This window comes from Caretta caretta, chromosome 14 (assembly GCF_965140235.1).
Source record: "Caretta caretta isolate rCarCar2 chromosome 14, rCarCar1.hap1, whole genome shotgun sequence".
Classification (NCBI taxonomy): domain Eukaryota; kingdom Metazoa; phylum Chordata; order Testudines; family Cheloniidae; genus Caretta; species Caretta caretta.
The window spans coordinates 34496480-34504946 of NC_134219.1; the positions used below are offsets into that span (position 1 = coordinate 34496480).

General features: G+C 50.1%; 1 long non-coding RNA gene across 1 annotated transcript; it reads right to left on the reverse strand.

Annotated features, from left to right (window-relative positions):
* Positions 1–976: 976 nt before the first annotated feature.
* Positions 977–8020, reverse strand: LOC142069087 (uncharacterized). The gene is made up of 2 exons (XR_012664950.1): positions 7155–8020; positions 977–2453 (listed from the first exon to the last, which is right to left on the reverse strand). It is a non-coding gene; the product is annotated as an uncharacterized LOC142069087 (long non-coding RNA).
* Between the last annotated feature and the right edge of the window lie 447 nt (positions 8021–8467).

Genomic DNA, 8467 nt, shown 5'->3' on the forward strand with positions numbered 1-8467 from the left:
CTGCCTTGTGCAGGAGGTCGGACTAGATGATCATAATGGTCCCTTCTGACCTTAGTATCTATGAATCACTTTCATAGAGACCCACTAAGACTGTACTTAGCAGCCAAGATCCTGATTACATTTTTTTCAGGCACAGAACTTTAAGTTCAGGGGAGTTGGGTGGGTAACTCCCTTCGGTTCCGCTGGAAATTCCAGCTATAAATTATAAATTATTCCTTAGTATAGCAAAATGGTAAGGGGAGAGGAACAACACACCAGCGGCTGACTCCCTGCTCCCTTGTACCATGTGTAGTCATTTCTACCGATGCAAGGTGAGTGCAAAATGACTCCATATCAGAATTACCCACTTGTACTAGGAGGAGTGTTTCCATACCCAGTCACCGCTCACATTGCTCACAGAGAAATGACTACACAAAGGTACAAAGCAGTGGAGAAAAAGGACCAAGCTAAAGATATGCACCGATGCGCTTGGTTAAAAAGCAATAACGTGTAGAAAAAACATTGACTTTAAAAAAATATTTGAATCTAATCTAATCACGTGCTTTAAAGCTTGCGAGCAGCGTGTTGAGCAACTCTGAAGAAGCCACACCTTGAGGAGTCTGAGTATTTAAGTTCTTTTATGCCTCCATTGAGACAGGTTCCCTGATGCATTGAATCCTTGCAACGTAAGGGACTCATAGATGAGACAAAGACTTTTTCTTCTCTCTTTGGGGTGGAGAATATACAGCTTGATAGTCAGGGTCAAAGTTTCCAGGGACAGCTGTTTTGAACAAGGGATGGTGGAAAATTTTCCATCAAAACTTTTTTCACCAAAAAACTGGGTTTCCAATGGAAGACAGAAGTGTCTGCTTTGGAAGACAGGAATCCCCAAAACTTTTTGAAAATGGTGTTGCCGGCACCCAGTGCCGAGAGGCTGAACAACAGCTTGAGTTGGTTCGTTACCCGGTGTGCTACACCCAATAATCACAACGGGGTGGAGAAGCAGAAAAGTTTATTTGAAGCTTCAAAAAGGTACAGGGAGATTTGAATCTCAAATCCTGTACAACAGAGCAGGAAGTTACACAGGCTTTTATACATCCTTTTTCCCAGCATACTTATCCAATAGCAAGCTGCTCCAAGTATCCATATAGCCAGCCAATCCAGTTCCCAGCTAGTTCCCTGATTCTCTGTATCATTTGTTAAACTATACATAAAGCTGCTTTATTCAGCATTGTTCTTCCATATCTCCCCTGTTTGGCCTTGCTTAGTTTCAGGCAGTCTGACTCTGCAACATACTGTTGCAGATTCTCAGCATAACTGCTGTGTGTGCCTCCAGGCGGGGGGGCCAAGGACACTTGGGCCTAGCACGCAGAGCTGCTGCGAGTGCCTCCAGGCAGGAGGGGGGCCAAGGACACCGGGGCCTAGTGCGAGGGGGCTTCATCGACACTCGTGGTCTTCCATCCCCTCGAGTTACCTAGTGGCCATGCCCCAGTGTTCCCAACAACTCCCCCCTTTGAGAACACTCAACAGCCTTGGCTCTGAGTTTTCTCATTTGGGCTTGCTACATTGGAGATGTTAACTTGACGGCAAGTTACATTTCCAAACCCCTTTTTTTGTGGTAAGATTATTTGTAAGTGTTTCCCTAAAAGGGGAGGAACCATTACACCCACACTGTTGGCCTTCCCTGTTGGTCTTTATTTAATACCCATCAGCCCACTGTGTAATAACACAGGAGCTCTTTTCCACAGGATGCCCATAGTGATCAGATTGGTTTTAGGTAAAACATAACACTCCCTCAGTGAGTACTGCAACTGAATACTCCTGGTCCTGATAGGTGGCTTGCTGTAAAGAGGTCTTGTTCCAGAGCGGTGAGTCTGTTTTTTCCTGCTCTTTGGTGGTGGCTAATTCTGCTAGGGTCAAGGGCAGCATGTCAAGGGGCATTCCCGTTTTGGGGGACAGTGGAGTTGGAGCACATACCCAGCAATCAGTCTGGTTTGTTAAATTAGCAACATGGTGCGCAAGCAAAACAAAGGAGTTATGCTCCCGATATGCACAGTTTGGAAATACCAATACAGAGAATAACAATGTTACCCAATTAATTATTACCAGAGTCTTCCCAACCCAGGGTCTCCAGTACCTGAGTGGGCCCATTTTAGCATTAAGGTGCCCGCTATTTGTGTCTTTTAAACAGTAGCTTTAGCCCGAGATCGTCACTAGATGAGGAGTCAGCAGGTTGGACGGTCCACTGTTCTGCTGACGAGGGGGCGGGTACTGCCTTCAGACGAGAGTGATGGATCCAGTTCTTGTGTCCCTCGATCTTTGCCGCTGTATGGGAGATCAGCAGGACGGTATAGGGTCCTTTCCACTTTTCCTGGAGAGGCTCATCTTTCCAGGTGCGAACAAGCACAGAGTCACCGGGCTGTAAGGAGTGAACGGGAGAGTCCAAGGGGAGAGGCTGGGAATCCTTGGTATACCTGTGAAGAGACAAGAGAACAGCAGACAGGGAACACATATACTGTGACAAAAAACCATTACCCAACTCCCATTCCCCTGACAGAACCGGGGTGCCATTCATAGGCCATGTCCTTCCAAACATAATTTCAAAGGGACTGAGCCCTAATCTACCCTTTGGGAGAACGCGGATACGGAGTAGGACGAGGGGCAAAGCATCAGGCCATCGCAGTGAGACTTCTTGGCACACTTTTGAGAGATGCCGTTTAAGGGTCTGATTGGTACGCTCCACTACACCACTGGCTTGCGGTCTCCCGGGTGTATGGAGTTTCCAGGGGATCTGTAAGGCATGTGAGATGCTTTGAATGATTTTTGACGTGCAGTGTGTCCCGTTGTCAGATTCCATCCACAGGGGGAGTCTAAAGCGAGGAATGATCTCCTTAATAAACTTGAGGGCCACTGTCCTGGCAGTGCAGTTACGGCATGGGAAGGCTTCTGGCCATCCGCTGAACCGATCCACTATAACAAGGAGATATTTGAACCCTTGGGTCCGGGGAAACTCAGTAAAGTCTATTTGCCACACTTGTCTGGGGCCCGGAGTGGGTTCTAGGGCAGCTGGTGGCACAGGATGTCCCGGTCGGGGGTTATTCTTTTGGCAGACTAAGCAGTCCGCTTGTACCTGGGCAGCCAGGGGTCGGAGTCCGGAAGTGATAAAGTATTTTCCCATTAGCTGGATAAGTGTTTCCCTGCCTGCATGAGTGGTTTGATGTAGTTTCTGCAGCACTGGCCGGATTAGGCCCTTTGGTAAGAGGACCTTCCCTTCTGGGGAATGGAGCCATCCCTCCTTGTCCCGGAGACCGAGTTTGTCAGTTAGCTGTCTCTCCTCCCCAGAGTACTGAGGGGTTGGAAGCTCCCCTACTGATGGGATAAGGGCATGCATATGGGCGTTCTCAGCCTGAGGGGATGGCAGGGTGGCAGCATGCTTAGCCTCTCTATCTGCCCGGGCGTTACCTCTGGCCACATCTTGATCCTCCCTTTGATGGGCTTTACAGTGTACCACCGCCACTTCCGAGGGGAGTTGTATGGCTTCTAGGAGCCGGAGGATTTGGGGCCCGTACTTGACTGGGGAGCCTTGGGCTGTCAGCATTCCCCTTTGCTTCCATAGGCCAGCATGAGCATGCAGCACACCAAAAGCATACTTCGAATCAGTAAAAATGTTGACCCGCTTTCCTTTTGACAGTTCAAGTGCACGGGTCAGGGCTATTAGTTCGGCAAGCTGGGCAGAGGTCCCAGCAGGCAAACCTTCAGCTTCCACGGTGTCATGGAGGGTCACAACAGCATAACCCGCCCTCCTTTGCCCATCTATTACAGTACTGCTACCATCAGTGTACCACTCATAATCTGCATTTGGGAGAGGTACATCCTTTAAATCCGGACGGCTGGAGTACTGGACATCTATGATCTCTAAACAGTCATGTTTCTGTTCCTATGTTTCTGTTCCTCTGTTTCTGGCAAGAGAGTGGCTGGGTTAAGGGAGGGGCAAGGCTGTAGGGTGACTTCAGAGTTCTCTAACAGCTTAGCCTGGTACCGAGCAATCCGAGCCTGGGTGAGCCAAAGCCCTCCCTTTGCATCCAATAAGGCTGGGACCATATGGGGAGTATAGATTTGCATAACCCCTCCCAATGTTAGCTTCTCGGCTTCCTCAAGCACTAGGGCAGTAGCTGCGACTGCCCGGAAACATGCCAGCCAACCCTTTGCAACCTGATCCAATTGCTTAGAAAAATAAGCCACGGGACATCTCCATGCTCCTAACAGCTGTGTAAGCACTCCTAGGGCCACCCCCCTTTGTTCACGTACATTCAACTGAAACGGCTTAGAGAGATCCGGCAGGCCCAGAGCCTGGGCTTCCATCAATTTTCTTTTTAGGATTTTAAATGCCCTGTCAGCCTCTGGGGTCCAATAGAAGGGGTCATGATCTGCTCCTTTTACACAGTCGTACAGGGGTTTAGCCCACAGTCCAAACTCTGGGATCCATATCCTGCAAAAGCCTGCCATACCCAGAAATGCCCTGAGCCGCTTACGGTTACTTGGGGTAGGAACTTGACAGATAGCTTCCTTTCTTTCGCTTGAAAGCTGACGCTCCCCTTGCCGTATGTGAAACCCGAGGTACCGTACCTCTGGGAGGGCAATTTGAGCCTTACTCCGTGCTACACGATATCCCCGGAGTCCAATAAAATTCAGGAGGCTCACGGTGGCTTTAAGGCAGGGTTTTGGCCCACAGTGGCAATTAACAAATCATCTACATACTGCAGAAGGAGAACCTCCTCATTATCCCACTCCTGTAGGTCCCTGGCCAGAGCCTGGCCAAAAAGGGTGGGAGAGTTTTTAAATCCCTGGGCCAACGCTGTCCAGCAAAGTTGCTTTTTAACCCTTTTTCGGTCCTCCCACTCGAAGGAGAAGATCTCCTGTGATGGGGTGGCAACTGGGATGGTAAAGAAAGCATCTTTCAGATCAAGGACTGAAAAATGGGTATACTGTCCCCCTATAGAAGCCAATAAGGTATACGGGTTAGGGACAAGAGGGTGCAGAGTCTTAACCCATTCATTGACTGCCCTTAGGTCCTGTACCAGCCGATACGTGCCATCAGGCTTCTGTATGGGTAGAATGGGAGTGTTCCAGGCTGACTGACATTCCCGGAGAATACCATACATTAGGAATCGATCTATAGTTTCCTGTAAACCTTCTCTGGCTTCCCTCTTGATTGGATACTGTTTTACTTGCACTGGGCCTTTCCCTGGTATGAGCTGAATAGTAATGGGGTCTGGTGGGTGGCCTTTCCTGGAATCCCTGATGCCCACACGAGGGGGTACACCTGGTCTTCCCACGGGCTCCATTCTGGGGCTTGCATGGCTGAGGGCTCAACTGCAAGGGTCACGATCCATGCATTCTCTGGGGGTAAGGTAAGGGTTATTTCGTCCTCAGTAAAATGCAGGGTGGCGCCTAGGCAACAAAGCAAATCCCGTCCCAGCAGAGGTGTTGGGCACTCAGGGAGGGATACCAGCTTGTGGGATATAGTCCTGTCTCCAAAGCGCATTCCGCTGGGGCATACACTGGGCACTTGGTGTCCCTGCCTGTGGCTCCCACCACAGTAAGGGAATCTGCTACTGGCAACTGAAGAGGCTGATTTACGGCAGTTCGGGCCGCTCCAGAGTCCACTAAAAAATCTATTTCTGAGCTTCCCACCCGCATCTTTACTCAGGGTTCCGGGGTAGGGTGGTCCGTCTCCCCTGACACCCCTATTCCTGCTCCGCCATCGCCATCATAGGGGCACCCCCCCTTTTCTTTCCTCTTTGGGCACTCATTTTTCCAGTGTCCCTCCTGTCGACACAGGGCACACTGGTTGCAACCCAGTCGTCTCTCCTGCGGGCCTGGACGGTCGCGTCCACGGCCCCTTCCTCCCGGGCCACTTCTCTTAGTGCCGGCCTGTACCGCTGTTACCATCGATCTCACTTGCTTTCTCTCCTTCTCTGTCTCTCTCAGAATATAAGCTCGGTTTGCAGTCTCTAAGATTTGTGCCATGGTCATGCCCATTAAATCCTCCTTTTTCTGTAACTTTCTCTTAATATCAGGGGCTGCTCTGCTCATAAAAATTCCCTTAATAATTGACTCAGTTGCCTGATCATCGGGGTCTGCATTAGTGTTCTGTTGAATGGTGTCCCGAATACGCTGTAGAAAGGCCCCTGGGCTCTCTTTTAAATCCTGTATTACTTCATATGGCTTTGCCCAATTTTTATGTCGGACAGCCAAGTGACGGAGTCCATGCAAAAGCAACTCCTTATAGGCGGTAAGGCGGGTCATATCCCCATGATCATTTGGATCCCACCTAGGGTCTGCTCGGGGGACTTGTGCATTAATATGATCCCGGTCGTACCGTCTCTACGCCTCCTCCCTTGCCTTGGACACAACCTGTTGTCTTTCAACCTCAGACAATAGGGTTCGCAGGAGGACGTTACAATCATCCCAGTCCGGCTTGTGACTGCTGAGGCACCCCTCAAAGACTGATATAAACCTGCTTGGGTTGGTGGAAAACTCTCCTGCCTGTGCTTTGAAAGCAGCCAAATCCACAGGATTAAAGGGCACATGAGTATAAACCTGCATAGTTGTGGCAGGACGCCTGTCTGATCCAGACCGGGCGACTTTAGTTTCGGTGATTAAGGGGTATAGGCCAACCATTGGGGACTTACAAGGTGTGGGTGTAGGGGCCGAAGGGGACATCGGCTCTGCCATTACAGTGGGGGTGGGGGTCTGGGGACTAACATTAGCTACTACCGAACCAGTTGGAGTCAGATTACAGCGCTGTAAAATATCTGGTCGAGTACATAAAGTCAGAAACAAATGCGCATACATATGTTCATTCCATTTCCTTGTTCTCTGACAGAACAGGAGTAACTGAAGGATCGTTTTGTAATTAATTGACCCTCCTGGTGGCCACCACTCCTGGTCCTCTAGTTGATATTGAGGCCAGTCAACTGTACAGAATCGTTTTAATTGGCTCTTAGTCATTGGATCCGCACCAAATACCTTCCAGTTTGCTAGAATGCACTCTAGGGGCGTACACCGTGCCCTAACCTCTGAGCTCTGTCCCTGTCCCATACCTACAGGGTAACTCTGGGCGTCCCCAGGTTCCAACAGAGCATATAATCCGGATTTTAAAAGGTTCCTACCTTATCCAAGGGACCAGTTCTTCACCATGGCCTGCAGCTGCTCCTCCCCCACGTCTAAGGGACCGGTTCTTCACCGCCGTCCACAACAGCTTCTCCACTATATGAGTGCGTTGCACCGTTGTGCCCTCTGGGGTCGATCAAATCGCGTCTCCTCCGAGGCCCCCGATGAACTCACCGGTGCGCGCTGGGCATCGGTTCTCGCCGCAATCCTCGACCTCCAGGAGGGGTCCGGGCAAGGCTAAATTGCAGCCTCGAGCCCACCTAGGGACGCCAAAAGCTGTTGCCGGCACCCAGTGCCGAGAGGCTGAACAACAGCTTGAGTTGGTTCGTTACCCGGTGTGCTACACCCAATAATCACAACGGGGTGGAGAAGCAGAAAAGTTTATTTGAAGCTTCAAAAAGGTACAGGGAGATTTGAATCTCAAATCCTGTACAACAGAGCAGGAAGTTACACAGGCTTTTATACATCCTTTTTCCCAGCATACTTATCCAATAGCAAGCTGCTCCAAGTATCCATATAGCCAGCCAATCCAGTTCCCAGCTAGTTCCCTGATTCTCTGTATCATTTGTTAAACTATACATAAAGCTGCTTTATTCAGCATTGTTCTTCCATATCTCCCCTGTTTGGCCTTGCTTAGTTTCAGGCAGTCTGACTCTGCAACATACTGTTGCAGATTCTCAGCATAACTGCTGTGTGTGCCTCCAGGCGGGGGGGCCAAGGACACTTGGGCCTAGCACGCAGAGCTGCTGCGAGTGCCTCCAGGCAGGAGGGGGGCCAAGGACACCGGGGCCTAGTGCGAGGGGGCTTCATTGACACTCGTGGTCTTCCATCCCCTCGAGTTACCTAGTGGCCATGCCCCAGTGTTCCCAACAATGGGACTAAAGTCCTTAAATTGCTGATTTTGAACTTATTACCCATGAGGAACCTCATTATTTCGCTTTCTCTGAGGTACTTCTATGGCCTACATTGGAGTAAGCGCCTCACACAATTTCTTTAGCCTCACAACTCCCCTGTGGTGTAGGCAGCGCTGTGATCCCCATATTGCAAACAGGGAGCAGACACACCCAGAGACAGGGGGCAGCTTTTCAAAGGTATTTCACAGGCTAAAGATGCAGAGAGGTCCCATGTGGGATTTTCAAAATTGCCTAAACAGGGAAGGGCCAAAATCCAAAAGGCCCAGATCCACAAAGGAACTTGGGTACCTAACTACCACTTTAGGCCCCTGAAGATCCCAGAGTCAGGCCCCCTCTGGGATTCACAAAACTGTTGCTGAGCTGCCGTCAAACGCTGTCGGTCCCTAAACTCCCTGGGC